Below are 15,481 nucleotides of genomic sequence, written 5' to 3' on the forward strand. Positions count from 1 at the left end.
GAGATGTGAGTAGCTGTGACTGCGAGTGGATGAGAAGGGCCGGGAAGAGGGTGCGTGGCTGGCGGGAGCAGAGGAGCTCTGGGGCCTCCTGGGCCTCCAGCACTGCTTCCAGGCCGTGACTTCTCCTCCCTCCTGTTGAGGAACAGACAGGTCCCCGGAACACGGGAGTCCCCTGTGGCCCTGTCATCCCCCCCTCCAGCCCACCTCCTCACACTCTGCACTTTTGAGAGCTGTTCCTAGTGTCCTGGTGTGGCCCTGCCATGCGCTGAGCGATTCCGGGCCATGAGTGACCTGCCTCATCCTCTGAGCTCTGTTACTTGACATTTGGCTTGGTTTCATCTCGACTGACTGTAGCTGCAGCCTTTACTTGTCACACGCAGGACACTGTCATGGCCTGGAAATGCCCCACCTCTGAAATTATGACTCTTTGACCACAGCTTTCCCCCTTCCTTAAACCTCAGGCCCTAGTATGGGCCTGGCAATGTGCAGACACTGTCTATCCCAGCCCCAAACCCGACAGGGTGCCAGGCTGGCTCCCCAAAGCCCTCAGGAAGCTGGGGGACCCCAGTGGTGCCTGTCCTGTCAGCCTACCCTGGAGCCGGTAGCGGTTGCCTTTAGCAGGCAGTGTGCCCAGAGCTGTCTGAGTTCAGACTGCAGCCCTGTTAGGCGGGGAGTGATGGCGGCTGCTCTGGGACACATGCCCAAGGTCCGGGATGCCAGAAACACAGCCCACATGGCCGCTCTTCCCCTCCCCACTCTCAGCGGCCCACTCCTCATGATTTCTGCTTTAGGAGCAGAAGCCGCTGGCAAACCCGGCCTTTTCCTCTGGCGTTTTCACTCAGGATTGCTGTGGGAAGAGCCTCTCTGCTGCCCTGTAGATAGGCACCTGACCAAGGGTGCCACCTCTAGAAGTGGGCATCCTTCCCCGCTGCCCGCTGGGTGTTTCCTGAGTGGCGCCTCTAGGGATAATGTGGCCACAGCATCTTGGCCCCAAATACCACAAGGCAGGAAGTCTTCACGGGTTGAAACAGAGGAAGGGCTGTGCCAGGATTTGCAGCGTCCTCTGCGTGTGGATCAGAAGTCTCAGCCGTGTGCCCTGGGAAGAAATGGAAGGGCTGTGTGATGGGGACGCTCCATGCCGAGCCCATATTTTCAGCACTGAAAGCCGCTTTTCTCTTTAGAATTCCTTTTTTGGAAAAAAGAAAAAATGAAATGAATTACAAGCACAGGCTACATCCCTGTGCCGTGAGAGACTCCTCACAAGGTGGATGTATTGAGGTGTCACCTTCCCAGGGCTGTCCTCCCGGCGGGCTGGCCAGCTCCAGCAGCTGCCACCCTGTCCCGGCTGTCACTGTCTTTCTATTTTTAGCCCTGGTTTGGTCCAGAACTTGACAAGATTTTCAAACTAATAACTGGATTGTCAAAGAAATCAGCTGTCAGAGCCTGTACTCCGGGCTCCCAGGATGGTCTGGGAGGGGGAGAGAGGGAGAGAGGCAGGAGACGCCCTGGGGATTCCCGGCCACTGTGGACCAGCGATCACGTTGGGCAAATGGTGGCATCGTCACCGACACAACTCAAAGGCATTAGGGCCGGCGAGGACACGTGACACTTGACATCGCAGCACCCTGCCCACGTCAGCAAAGGAAGCCCCTCTTTTCGGGCACCACGGCTGTTCTCCCGCAGGCTCCTGCGCTCACAAGACAGAGGATGGGCTGGGGCCGGCACAGACCCCCACCTGAGTGCCCACCCTCAGGGGCAGTGGTGTGGACAGGTGCAGCCTGACCTTTCTGTGCAGAGCTACCTTCTTGTCTTCTGTGTATCAGGCGGTATTCTGTATTCTTTGATCTTCTAGTTAAAAGGGCATTGAGTGTGACAGAAAGGTTAAAAATAAGGTAAATAAGGATGAACTTTTCACAGGCAATTTTCCTACCAGGACCTCTATGGTCCTCCTATGTCTATAGAGTGCACCCAGCGTCGTGTTACGTGTGACACTGGGTTCATCACTCAGCCCCTCCCCCTGCCGGCGAGCCCCCTCCCCAGATGGAGTTTCCCGTCCTCCCAGATGGCCGAAGCCAGGGCTGCTTATCTCTTGGAGAAGCTGGTCAGTGTTGACCGCCCACAGAAAACCCACACCCCACGCGCACACTTGGCGTGCGGTTTCAGAGACTGTGCGGAAGGTGACAGGTAGTGTCTGGGCTGGGACCAGTCAGAGCCTAGACTATCCGACAGCAGTCCAGGCTCCTGGCTTCCACATGAAGATGTCATTCTAAGTTTTAGGGCCAAGTAGGGACACATTTAGTGGGGACAGTCCCTGTAACCCTCTCCGAGAGACAGGGTTGTATGGTGGTCGGGTCCAGCGGCTCAGGAGGGCAGCCCTGCCACTGAGGGGGCCGGCTGCTTGACCCTGAGCTGTCACTAGGCTTCTTGAGCAGCCGTCTTCTCCCTCGGACATGGGGGGTATGGAGGACACCTCACAGTTGTCAGATCCATGCCTGGCTTGAGGCTGGCCGGGGTGAACACCAGGATGGGCAGCCTCTTTGAGGCGACCAGAGGAGGGACCTGGGGCAGCTGGGGAGGTGAGGGTGGGCTTGAGGCTGTCAGAACTCCCCTCCCTGCCTTCCTCCTGTCCCCTCCTGGGGGTGTCCCTCTCTCCCCTCACAGTGCAGTCCCCCACCCCGGGCTGGGTCGCACTGTCACCCGATGGATCCGTGAGTGCACTTGCCTGCCTGGTCACCCGGCAGCCCTCCCCTTCTCTGGCCCCCCAGCTGCTATCTGGGAGCCACTGCTGCCCGCGCCAACCACCCGATGCTCAGCAGGGTCTGCATGCTGCACCCATCTGCCCTCTCCTTCCCGTCGTCCTGGTCACAGCCCCATGGTCTTAAGTCCCGTGAACCTTGGAGGCTTCCAGGGCACCGGCTGCTTGTGCATCAGTGTGGGCTGCACCTGGTACCATCCCTAGCCAGAGGGGCAGATGTCAGCACTGGGTCCTGTGGAGGAGCAGTGGCCAGGCACTGGGTGCCCCCGGCGTGCAGGTGATGCAGGATGCAGAGTGGCCATCTTGGGGTGCCGGGCGCCTCCTGTGGGGCGATTTGTCTCCTTGCAGCACTCCTGCGTGAATTATTTCAGCACCTGGGAGAGCAGCACGCGGCATAACCGTGGCACAAGTGCCGTGGTCTGCAGCTCCTCCCATCTGGAGAGAGAAACCACTCTGGGCGTGTGGAAGCCCTGCGGCATAGAGCTACGCTGTTGTGCAACTCTCAGCCGCTTTCCTGATCTCTTTTTGGGGTTCGTGATTCAAGTTCGTGACTGCAGACTCTGACACCACACACATTATCTTCTGATTATTTGGCGGCTTGAAACTTGTGTGTTTGTGGTGTGTGCACATGTCCATCTAGATGAAGTGAAGCTATGGCTGGGGCCTGCTGTAGGTGTCCTTGCTGCTGCATGGGCCGGGATGTGATTCTCCCACGTTGCTTACCCATTCTGTGCCTGGCCTCGCAGGATGGTGGGTGCACTGTGGCGCCCCTTCCCACACGTGCGTCCCACGGCTCCCCACTTCAGAGCCGTCGTGAGCCCTGTGTGGCCATGTGGTTGCCCTTTCTGGTTCTGGTTCCACAGCTTGCTGACCCTCGCTCTGAGTCTGCTGGTGAGGTGGTGTGGCTCAGCTCCCAGCCTCACCTTCCCTTCCCGAGGGCTGGGTAGGGCCAATGCCCAGACGGTGGTGTGGGACAGTGGACATCTGTCTGGAGGCCCAGCTGTTAGTTGGGGGCATCTCTATAAGTCACACGCTCTCCAAGCCCTCATTCTTTCTTTACTGAGATGCCAATTCCCCATGTCATGCTGGGTGTGAGGCAGGGGTAACTGGGGGACTCCAGGCAGGTGCTTGGTGGCTGGATGGGTGCCGGGCTCTTAACTGGGTCTTCCCTGCGCTGCCCATCACCCTCCAGCCGGCAGGTGTGCCTGGGCTTCCCCTCCGTCCATCCCTGCACCCCCACCCCGGCATCTGTGAGGCTGCGTCTCACCCAGCACCACGGCCTTCCCAGGACGCCGCAGCTCCGGGAGTCAGGCTGAGGCTCTGGCTCGGGAAGGTTCTGCACCCAGCCCCTCCCTGACCTGGTGTCCAGTATGGCCTCGGCCAGCGCTTAGCGTTTGCATGCTTCTGTGGTTGACATCCTAGAAACTTAGCAGAATCAGCTCTATGTGACCCAGACGCTTAAGCACATTGAGGGCTGCAACAACAAAGTGCGTAAGAAAGTCCCAAGTAGAGGAGTTTGTAAAGGAAGGGTTGTTTAGCACTCTCATTCGTGTCGGATGAGAGTGGAGCCCTTCTTCTTAGGAACACAAAGTAGGAAGAAAGGGGAGAGGAAGGCAGTGAGGGCGGAGAGGGGCAGCAGCCCTGGGTTGGGGGCAGTGCCCCCGCCATCTGAAAAATAGGCCCTAGGCTGCCCAGCCCTGACAGGTTCTTCCCACGTGGACCGCAGACCAGCCTCTGCACTGCCCCATGGGCAGGCTGTGCTGGCCCTCCCAGTCCTGTGGGTGGGAGAAGGGCCGGGAGCCCAGCTGCTGGACCCAGCATGGGGCCTCTGCTGCATCCTGCTCGGGACCCCCTGCGAAGGACATGCCACACAGCTCTGGTTTCCTCGGCCAGGTGGCCCGTCCTGTGGAAGGAACAGGGCAGTGGAGCCTTACATCCCAGGAAGATAGCACCACTGGTGTCACCCTCCTGCCTCAGCCAGGAGCACCTGCACAGGGCCCTGCAGCCACCAGCCAGGCCAGGACCTGCATCCAGAAAGGAGGCAAGGCAGGCGCGGGTCCCCTCGCCAGGCCACACACACACACGCACACACACACACCACAGTTACCACATAAATACACATCACACGCATTCACCATGTATGTACACACCATGTATACACAGATACCACACAGACGCACAACACACGCCATGTATACACACAGACAACACATATATACTCACCGTGTATACATACACACAACACAGTTATGTACACACATCGTACACACCATGTATACAAATAGTACATACACAACACACACCATTTATACACACACACACACACCAGGTACACACACCATGTATGCACACAGACACCACACATAAAACACATACACCATGTATACACACACACCCCACACATACACTACGCACACCTTGTATACACACACAACACATACTCATGTACACACACACACACCACACACCATGTATTCACATACAGCACATACACTCGTGTATACACACAGACACTCCACACACACCACACTCTCACCATGTATACACAGACACCATACACACACACAGCATGTATACACACAGTCAACACACACGCCATGTATACACACAGGCACCACATACACACCACATACACAAACACCACACACACCATGTTTATACACACAGCACATACACCATCTATACGCACATTACACACACATACCACACACCATGTATACGCACAGGCAGTACACACACACCCCACACACACACACCACATACCATGTATACATACACTGCACACCACACATGCACATAGACACCCCATGCATCACACACCACATATACACACACGTTACACAAATACTACACACACACCACTCCCCATGTATATACAGTACACACACACACGCACCACACACCACACACCACAAACACGACATCCTCATCACATAGTACACTCACCATACATATACACACCCTCCACACCATACACACATGCCACATACACGTGTCACATACACACCACAAAACTAGACAGCACACATACAAACCATACAGATGACTCACACACACCCCCACACACACTGCACACCATATACACACACCACACACACAGGACTCGCACGCACTCAGCATACAGGGCGGGGAAGGGCAAGGGAGGCAGGGGTGCCCAACCCCTTACTCGGTTTCCCTGCCATTCTTCCCCTTCATGCAGCCTGGGTTGTGCTTCCCACACAGACGCTCAGTGCTGGGAGTAGGGTGTGGACAGGATGTGCACGCTGCCTGACCAAGGAGCCAGTGTGGGGCGGAGCTGGAGCATGTGGTCAGGATACAGGGTGGGTGCCCAGCAGGGTTCTCAGGTTCTGTGTGAGGGGCCCTCCCTTGCCACTCACTGGGGATCCAGGACCAGGCCCTGCCGTCCTCCTGGAATCACGTGGGCCCTTCATCCTACCTGCCTGGGAGAAGGGAACGTCCTGGTCCTGGTCAACGGGTAGAGGTCTCCGCAGGGCTGCCGGGAGCTGATGCGGCTGCAGCCCCAAGCACAGGGCCAGGGCGTCCTGCAGGCCACGTGGACACCTGGGTCCCGGGGCAATGGGAGGTCTCCCAGGCCTGTGCCTCCCCGGCCCAGTCCTCTCTACCTTCCCGGGGACCACATGCTGGATTGAATATGAAAATACAGGGGTCTTCACTGGAGCCGTGCCGTGACTCACTATTTCAAACGTCTGAAATCTGAATCTTTGAATCATTTACACCTTGACCTGTTCTCTCACTAATTCTTAAGTGTCCCCACCCCTGACATGACTTAGCCACGGGGACTGAGATGGCAAAGGGGAAGATGTATCCCATGGGAACATTGTAAAAATGGGCAGGAGATCCCAGGCGGGGCAGTCCCTGGCACCCCATGGCCTCCCTGCCGACCCTCCCCTTCAGGAGTCGCATGCGCTGTGGGGCCCAGCAAGCCCCCGGAGCCTCCTAGCCAGTCTTCACACTCTTCTGCGGTTTAGGAGGGACCCCAGGGGGGCCTCGGCTGCTCCCCGGGCCTTTCTCGGTTCTAGAAAACCTGAGGTTTCCAGGGTCCTGGAAAGAAGGGAGCAACCCACCTGCCACAGCACATGCTGGTCAGGGCCCGCCTCCCAGCTGGCCTTGGGGACACCAGGTGACCGTGGAGGTGTGTCTGGCCCTGCTGGGGAGGGAACACTGCCAGGAGAAACTTCTGGAAGGAGACGGTGCCTGGATTGTCTTTTAGAAATTGAAATCGTGTTTTCAGTACATGCCCTTATGAAAAAAAAAATGGAAAACAGAAATTAAAAGACGAGAACTGGAGGACAGCTGTTTCCCTCCCAGGCCGGCAGCTGTGGAGGACAGTCCGTCCCCTGCCCAACCTGCTGCCGTGCGTCTCTTGGTATAGGAGGCACTGGGCTTCCCACCTGGCTGCCACCCTCTGCCCCTCAGCAACCTTTACACTCACAGGAGTTGCCAGCATCGTTATGTTTTTTTCAACCACATATTTTTTAACTGCTAAATAAATAAACATCTCATTACATGGATAGTCCAAAATTGCCTTCAACACACTAGCAGAGTTGGCCTTTTTTCCCCCTCACCTTTTACTGTGAAAAAGTTTAAAATACAGAGAGGCAGAAAGCATCATTCCGGGACAACCACCTAGCTTTAACAGCTGGTAGCATTTGCTGTGTTTGCATGAGTGACCTGGAGCAAGGGGCTGAGTGTCTCGTCTTGGGTACACACCTGGAAATGAGTGACAGAGGGAGCACCTGGACCCCGTGCACCAGCCAGGCAGCTCCCGGGAAAGCCCTTCTGCGCAAGTGTGTGCCGTGGGCTTGTGGACCCGACAGTGTGAGCTTGGGCTCTCTAGCGTCCGCGGATACCCAGAGGCTCTTCGAGCATCCTCAGCTGTTCCCCAGATGTCCCTGGGGATGACTGAGCCAGCCCCAGAGCGGGCTGCCGGCGCTTTTGCGTTTTTCGGGGTGGCGACAACCCCTGCCTTGTGGCACCGCTGAGCATCTTCGCATTGTGTAAGGATCACAGGGCCTCTCCGCTCTGGACACCTCTTCTGTTCCTGTATTTTGCCCATTGCTTTAAGGATTTTGATCTGTTTGTCTCTTTCAAGAGCTCTTTCCATACTAATGCCAGCATTTCCTCCTTCCTGATAAAAATGACAAGTGTTTCTTCCTTTTTTTTAATTTGTCTGTTGCCTTTATGTATATGTAAATATATGAGCGATGCCATGTATTAGTTTTCATTCGAAGGGTTTGTTTTTTGTTTTGAGGTTTTGTGTGTTGAACTTACCCGTCTTGTATTCCTCCCGGACTAGGAGTCATAGCAAGGCTTTCCCGCCTCTGAGGGTGAAGGACTCAGCACGTGTCACCTGGTGCTCTCATGTTTTCACTTTGCATGTCCAATGTCAGGTCCACGTGGCGTTGACTGAGGCCCCCGTGGAGTTGCCCCGGCGTGTGGTGTGAGGGGAGAGGCGACTTGCACTTCTCTGGCACCCTTGACCAAGCCTCCTGCATAGCCCGGGGGCATGTAGCCATTGGCCTGGGCAGCTTCGAGGTTTCCTTTCTTCCTTTGGCTGTGAACAACAGTGCACAGATGAGCACCTTTCTACGTTCACCTTCCCCGCAAGCCTCGAGATTGTCCTCCAGGCAGAGTCGGGGGAGTGGGACCGCGGACCCAGTGCGGGGAGAGTCGCGGGAGTGGGACCGCTGACCCGGTGCGGGGAGAGTCGCGGGAGTGGGACCGCGGACCCGGTGCGGGGAGAGTCGCGGGAGTGGGACCGCGGACCCGGTGCGGGGAGAGTCGGGGGAGTGGGACTGTGGACCCTGTGCAGGGAGAGTCGCGGGAGTGGGTCGGTGTGGGGAGAGTCGTGGGAGTGGGACCTGGTCCAGGGACTTCCTCGTGGTCTTGATATGTAGGCCCTCCACTCGAGATATATAGGCCCTCCCCTCCAGCAGGATTTAAAGTGCACACCGTGTGTCTGAAAGTTTCAGAATCACAGACCACACCATGCCCACACCCAGCCTGCAAACCCCACCTCAGGTGGGAACCCTGCTCCCTAGAAATACCCTTTTACCCGGAGACCAAAGGAGATGGGGCAGGCGGAGCTGGACTGGGCCGGGTGGGCACTGACCAGGCAGGCGTGCCAGTGGCCAGGGTGAGCAGATTTGCTTCCCCTGTGGTTCCTTTTCCAACAAGTGCCGCCCCCACTCCCCCACCCCCGGCTGCCCCACCCAGACAGAGGGACAGGAGGACCATGGCCATCGGAGGCTTGGGAGGCCCACCCTGAGCAAGCAGCCCCTCTTTCTCTGGTATCCAGAGTGGAGACCACGGGTCCCCTCCCCATGCCTGTACTCATTCTCATCCTCTCTGGGGACCCCGCTTGTCTTGCTTGCCCTCTCCCCATAATTCCTGCTCACAATAGTCTCTGAACCTTTAAATGCCGTTCTTAGGAGGCTGAAACGAAAGGTCTCTGGTTGCAGTGTGGAGACAGGCAGGGCCCCCTGGAGCACAGGTGCATCTAAAGGTGCTATGGTCGGTGTGCGCGGTTCCGTCCTCCCAGAGTCTTGAAAGGTGACCTGGAGTTACACAGAAGGCAGACAGGTGAGGTTGCAATGGGAAAGGGAGAGCCATGGTCGCTGTAGGAGCCTGAACAGCCAGGAGAGGCCAGAGGGTAGGAGGGAAGGGCAGTGGGGAAAGAGCACGGAAAGCACAGGCCTCCGTGCAGGAGCCCGGGACGGGCACTGCCTCTGAGGGGGTGGGCACAGCACGGTGCTCCCAGTGCTACCAGTGCCTGCATGCAGCCCGGGCTCCTGGCATCTGGATCTCAAGCCACCCGGCTCTGAGGGCAGCCTCACCGTTGTACCGGTCATGACACCTGCACCACGGGGTCATTTCCTCACACACATACTTCACCGCTGAGCAGGGTTCATGAGCACCAGGACACCAAGAGCCCAGTGGGTCCCCTTTCCCTGGATGTCCGCACACATCAGCGCCAAGTTTATCATTTGGCTGTCAGCAGCCCATGGCCACCTTGCGAAGATGGCCTTACTTCTTTCCCATGGCAACATCTCCAAGGCCCATGCTTTTTCTCATACGAAGCAGCCATCACCGCGGCAAGTAACAGAGCTGAGCCTCGTATCTCTGATGCTGCTGTGCGGAGATCTCAGCCGGCTTCAGATGAACCCGAGGCCTCCGTGGGCTGCGCCAAGGGTGAGGCAGAGCTGGCCCAGCCACATGAAGCTGCGTGTCTCAGCGGGTGTGCACTGGAGCAGGAGCCCCTCCCCGCAGGCCGTTCTCATTTGTACAGGAGAAGCCACACACTCTGCCAGCTCCTTAGACCTGGGCCACTATGACCTCGGTCACCAGCTTGAAGTCCTGTTTGACAAGCCCAGTGTACTCTCAGCGGGTCTTGTTAGGGAACTGATTTGGAGGCACTTGTTACTTATGCATGTCCAGGGCAGCCCCTGGTCACCTGAGTGTGAGGGACAGGCAGGACCTGGGGAGTGTCAGGTTGAGCTCCTCCCGAGGGACTTTTTGGCGGGGGTCGCAGCCTGCCTGGGGCATGGGACGGCCTGTGTGTTGGGTCTCCGCTGCCTTTGCTGCGGAGTCTGGTGGTCCCTTGGCCACAGAGGGTTCCTGGGCCTGTTTCCTAAGGCTGAATGTCAGTGTCGAGTCAGGAACCCAAATGGAGACCCGAGAGAAAGGAAATGGCCTCATTCAGGCACTTGAAGTGGGCCAGCCACGGTCTGCGGGTCTCCTGAAATTCACTGGGGTCCCTCGGCTGGCAGCGCTGGCAGCAACGGCCTTGTCAGCATGATTTCATCTCAGCTGGTCCTGTTCCCTCATCTACACGTGTACTTCGTGGGAGCGGATACTTGGTGTTGAATATGGATTCACACGCTGCAGCCCCGGCGCGGGAGGAATCCAGATGCCCCGCTGTCTGCGGAAAGGCCCGTGGGTTTGGGTAGGAACAATGACCCTTGACCTCTGTAGTGCATGGTCCCTGGAGACTGTTGTCAGATCAGGAGTGGGAGTGAGCACTGGGGTCAGTGAGGGGTCAGTGAGACCGAGAGAGGGGCCTATCCAGTGCTCAGTCCAGCCTCTTCGGAGGGCAGGGGGCGGAGTCCAGGCGCGGCAGGGCCTTTGTTCTGGTTCTGGCCTCAGCCCTCCTGGCCGCCTCCTGCTCTGTGAACTGTGGCCGTCGTCCCCGGCGGTTGCCCGGGCCCGTGATTGCCAGGGCCCCGTGATTGCCAGGGCCCCGTGGTGAGGAGGAGGTGGCAGGGGTAGAGGAGTGACTCCTGTTTGCCTGTCCCGCTCCGGGGGGTGCGCAGAATCCTTCAGCCCTCATGGCACCTGCGAGGGGCTCCTCCATCACCTCCCAGGAGGCGCCTGCAACTCCTGCAGATAGAGGGCGGTGGTCATGATGAGCACGAAACAACAAGGCGAGTTCCTAGAGCCTTTTGCACCAGCACGGGTATTACTGCCCCGACTCCCCTTGCTGTCACCATCTCTTAGACCAGGGACTCGTCCTCCAGGGACAGTGCATGGAGAGTCGGCTCCAGCCTGCTGGGTTCTAGAGCAGGGATCTAGCCCGCCCCGCTGCCCCCCACGGCGGTATGGGGAGTGGGACTGCAGTGTGGGTGCCACAAGGGTGCCAGGCTTGCTGCATGCCTCCTGGGACAAGTCGCCTAGCCTGTCCGCTCATTTCCTCACCTAAAAGACGGAGGGGTTGAGAGAAGTGCCCGAGGGCCTGCCTGCTGGGAAACCTCATGTTTGCTGCCCTGTCCCCCAGACCCCAGGGTCCTCAGTGGTCTCCCCAGGTGGCACCAGGGCCTCCCTGCTGCAGACAGCCGGGCACTCTGCAGCACCTCCAATGGTTAGGGTTTCTCACCAGGCTGTGCACGCGGAGTGTCAGGAGGCTGTGGAAAAGCAAATTAAACCAATTAACCCTGTTCCCCGCCTCGCATGTCACCATGGTGAGTCCTGTTTCATCTTTCTTGGTTAGGGGAAGAAAATAACAAGAGTAGGCAAATGGGCCTTTTAGCCCCATCGTGATTAATTTATTCATCTTTGCATGTTGGCAATTTGTAAACTTCTGACTTGAGTAGCTTTTAAGCAGACCTCTGTGAGCTGTCTGCTGTGCCCGGGAGCAGGTGTTGACGAATTTTGCCGCTGTGCACACAGCCCTTCCTGCCTGGGGGAGCCTTCCAGTACCTTCCGTGTGCACAGAGGGTCCAGGGGAGGGAAGCACTGGTCAGTGCTGCCAGCAGACCCTGGCGTGAAGCAGACGGAGGAGGGAGGCAGGATTTATACCTAGAACAGTGCTGTCCAGAAGGAATGTGTCACCAGCCACATGGAAACGTAAAAACAAAGAAAGAGGCAGGTGTCATTAGTTTTAGTAACGTATTTAACCCAGCATATCCAAAATACTATCATTTGAACCTAGAATCAATATAAAAATTATAAAAGAGTAGTTTACATTCTTTTGTTCTTAATAAATATTCAAAGTCCAGAGTGCATTCCGCACAGACCCACCCCGTTTCAGGCGTACCACTCGTGGCCCTTGAAGGCGAAGTCTGCAGTAGCCCGCGTCCCATGGTTCCGTTACGCTTCTCTGCAGAGTGCTGGACCCTGTCTCTTTTCTTGTTTATTTCTCCATCTGTTGCCTGACCTACCAGCACACACACTCACGCATGTACGCCCTGCCGGGCTGTGGGCTGAGTGTGTGCCTGGAGTGGTGGCTGGCATGGGGCAGCCCTGGGCATGTGGTCACCCAGTGAACACCTGCAGTGCCTGTGAGAAGGTCTGGCACGAAGGGCCTGGACCTCACGCCCCATTTGCTGGAGGAGAGGGGCCGGGGTGCGGGTGGGAGCCGGTGCTCCAGGTGCTCTGGCTGCAGTGTAGGGGATGCCTCACAGCACCTGGCTTCTCCCTACCCCATAAGCAGAGCTCCAGCACCGGGCGGGGCACTGTCCTGGCAGCTGCCCAGCTGGCCAAGGAGGTTCCAGCATGATCTCAGAGCAGACCCTGCACTTCTTTTATTTTAAAAATTATTTTTAGTATGCAGCTAATGCTTGTTTATTTTGAAAAGATTAGAAACTATGGATAAGAAAAAGAAATCATCACATTCTCTCCCAGCAATGACCACGTTCGTCTTTGACTGATGGTCCTTTTGGAGTTCTTCATGCAAGTGCATGTCTGTGAAATTGCATATACACACAGAAAGGTAACACCCAGGCGTGTGCACAGCGGGGCACCTTCATGTGCCTGGCTCATCGTGGGCACTGGAAGCCCCATTGTGGAAGGTGTGGCCAGCCATTCAGTCTTTGTCGAGGGCACTTTGCACACATTCAACAACCCAGTAAGGGAGTTATTGTTCTGGCTTTTTCACTCCAGCGGTTCAGCAAGTGGGAAGGAGTGGCACCCAGCAGCTTCTTTGCTCCCGTAGCTCGGCGAGCGGGAGGGAGGGTTCCAGCTCTTTTACTCCTGCCGCCCACAGCTCAGCAAGCATTATAGCTCTTTTGTTCCCACAGTTTGGCAAGTTCTGGGTTCTTGTCCCACGGCCAAGAGGAATAAGGTATGTGGACACCAGAGAGTAAGACAGAGTAGAATTCTTTTTTCTTTTTCTTTTTTTAAAGACAGAGTCTCACTGTGTCACCCAGGCTGGAATGCAGTGGCGCAATCTCGGCTCACTGCAACCTCCACCTCCCGGGTTCATGCGATTCTCCTCCCTCAGCTTTGCCAAGTAGCTGGTATTACAGGTGCACACCACCACACCTGGCTAATTTTTTGTATTTTCAGTAGAGACGGGGTTTCACTATGTTGGCCAGACTGGTCTCGAACTCCTGACCAAGGCAGAGTAGAATTTTACTGAGCAACAGAAAGAAAGCTCTTAGCTGCAAGAAGGGACCTGAAGGCGGGGTAGCCATCTGTGAGTGTGAGTCCAGGGCTTTTATGGGCTTCGAATGGGGGAGTGCATGCTGATTGGTCCGTGGGTGGGCTTGGAAGAAGCACCATTTGATTAGATAAAGGACATCATTCAGAAGGAACCAATTGAAAGAGAGCGGGTAAGACGGATGGAAGTTCTCACTCTAGTCATGGACTCTATCCAGAACTGGCAGTTTGGTGTTCAGGCTCTAAAGTGTCCTTGGCTTGAAGGTCAGGTTTCACCGGGGACCGGTCCGTGTCTGTCTAGGAACTTGTCTGTCTCCTGTCGCTATCACTGTTATTATCCCGTTTTACAGATGAGGAAACTCAGGCACTGAGGGTTATGAGACTTGCCCAGGGTCGCGTAGCTAATAAACGCAGGACTGGGATTTGAATGTGGCTGTGGGGCACCGGCAAACATGCTCTTAATTGCTTCATTGGACTCTGTGACGTTCACTGCCCAGCATGCGCTGTGGGCTCAGTTTTCGGGACACAGGGACACACAGACCTGTTGGTGGAGTGGCGGAGACGCTGGGGAGAACAGGGACACATCTGCGGTACTCATGGGGTCAGGTGGCAGTGGGGGCGGGCGCCAGCCCAGCACTCCCGCATCTGGTCCAGTGATCTTGCTTCCCTCACTGCTGCCCGTTCTCACGTGAGCCTCAGCCCTGGGCCAGCTGCACGGAGCTCAGCGTCTTGAGGCAGCCCAGGGTCTGCAGTCACCCACCCACCCCTGTTCTGGAGCCTGAGGCCTTAGAACATGGGCGTGTCACCGTCTCACCCTTCCTGGGAAGGCCTGGCACACGGGGGAGGTCAGCGTCCTCCACGGATGGCACTAGGATTCGTTTGACTCTGGAAAAATACAACCCTTCTGGTAAGAAGTAGCCAAAGCCATGGCGATATCTGCTGTTCGGCATCAGGCGGCCTCACCTGGTCTCCGGCATCGGGAGCCTCACCTGTTGGAACCCGCCGGGCAGGAGTGAGTGGCATGGCGGCTTCTAAGTGCCGTCCACTGCTGTATGGTCCATGGGGGAAAACGGTTGGAAACATCCCAGCTTGGCTTCCCACCTCCACCCTGTGTCCCACTCACTGAGGTTTTAGAGAGATGCCTTTGCCTGCATGGTGGTGTGAGTCAGGGCTCCACTTCTGCCTGGGTGGTGTGGGCAGGGCCCCCCCAACCCTCGACGTCAACAGTGGCCACCTGGCAGAAAGCGTGGACAACTCTATCCACTCTCATGATGTGTCTGAGAGTGTCCAGGGCACACCCAGGTCGCCCACCATCCTGAGGACCAAGGCATCCCCCTCCCCAGGCCCCACCTCCCAGGTCCAGGTCAGTTGCTTGGGTTGGGGCCAGGACAATGGGGCGCTTTTTCAAGCTCCTTGGGTGCTGATGGACGTGTGGTCAGGCCTGAGAACCGTCAGCCTCCAGGCCATGCAGCGAGTTGTTGCTTTTGATCCCTCACTGCCCATAGATCCCACAGCCTTTACAAAGGGCCCCGCAGACATTCGACGTCCGCTGGAAGGATTCTCGGGACACGGGGTGATGGAGAAAGGAGGGGTGCACTCCACGCTGCCCTCCAGCTATGGCTTTGTTGAGATAGTGGGTGCCCCAGGGACCGGGGTAGGGAATGGATTACAGAGACCTGAGGCGACCTTGACTTCTACAGCACCAGTGTCATGAGCTGAGCCTTCCTTTAACTTTTAGATCCACAAATGTGGCCCTTAATTGTTTATGGAAAAGTTAAGAATAAAAACGCAAGTGCTGTCTACAGTTTTCTGGGCCAGGCCCTGGGCAGG

The 15,481-nt window shown here is 56.9% G+C and overlaps 1 protein-coding gene across 2 annotated transcripts in view; it reads left to right on the plus strand.

Annotated features, from left to right (window-relative positions):
- Positions 1-15,481, plus strand: part of LOC105489792 (TBC1 domain family member 22A) — a 414,387-nt gene that overhangs the window by 395,353 nt on the left and 3,553 nt on the right. The gene's annotated exons all lie outside the window — the stretch shown is intronic.

This window comes from Macaca nemestrina, chromosome 15 (assembly GCF_043159975.1).
Source record: "Macaca nemestrina isolate mMacNem1 chromosome 15, mMacNem.hap1, whole genome shotgun sequence".
Taxonomy (NCBI): Eukaryota; Metazoa; Chordata; class Mammalia; order Primates; family Cercopithecidae; genus Macaca; species Macaca nemestrina.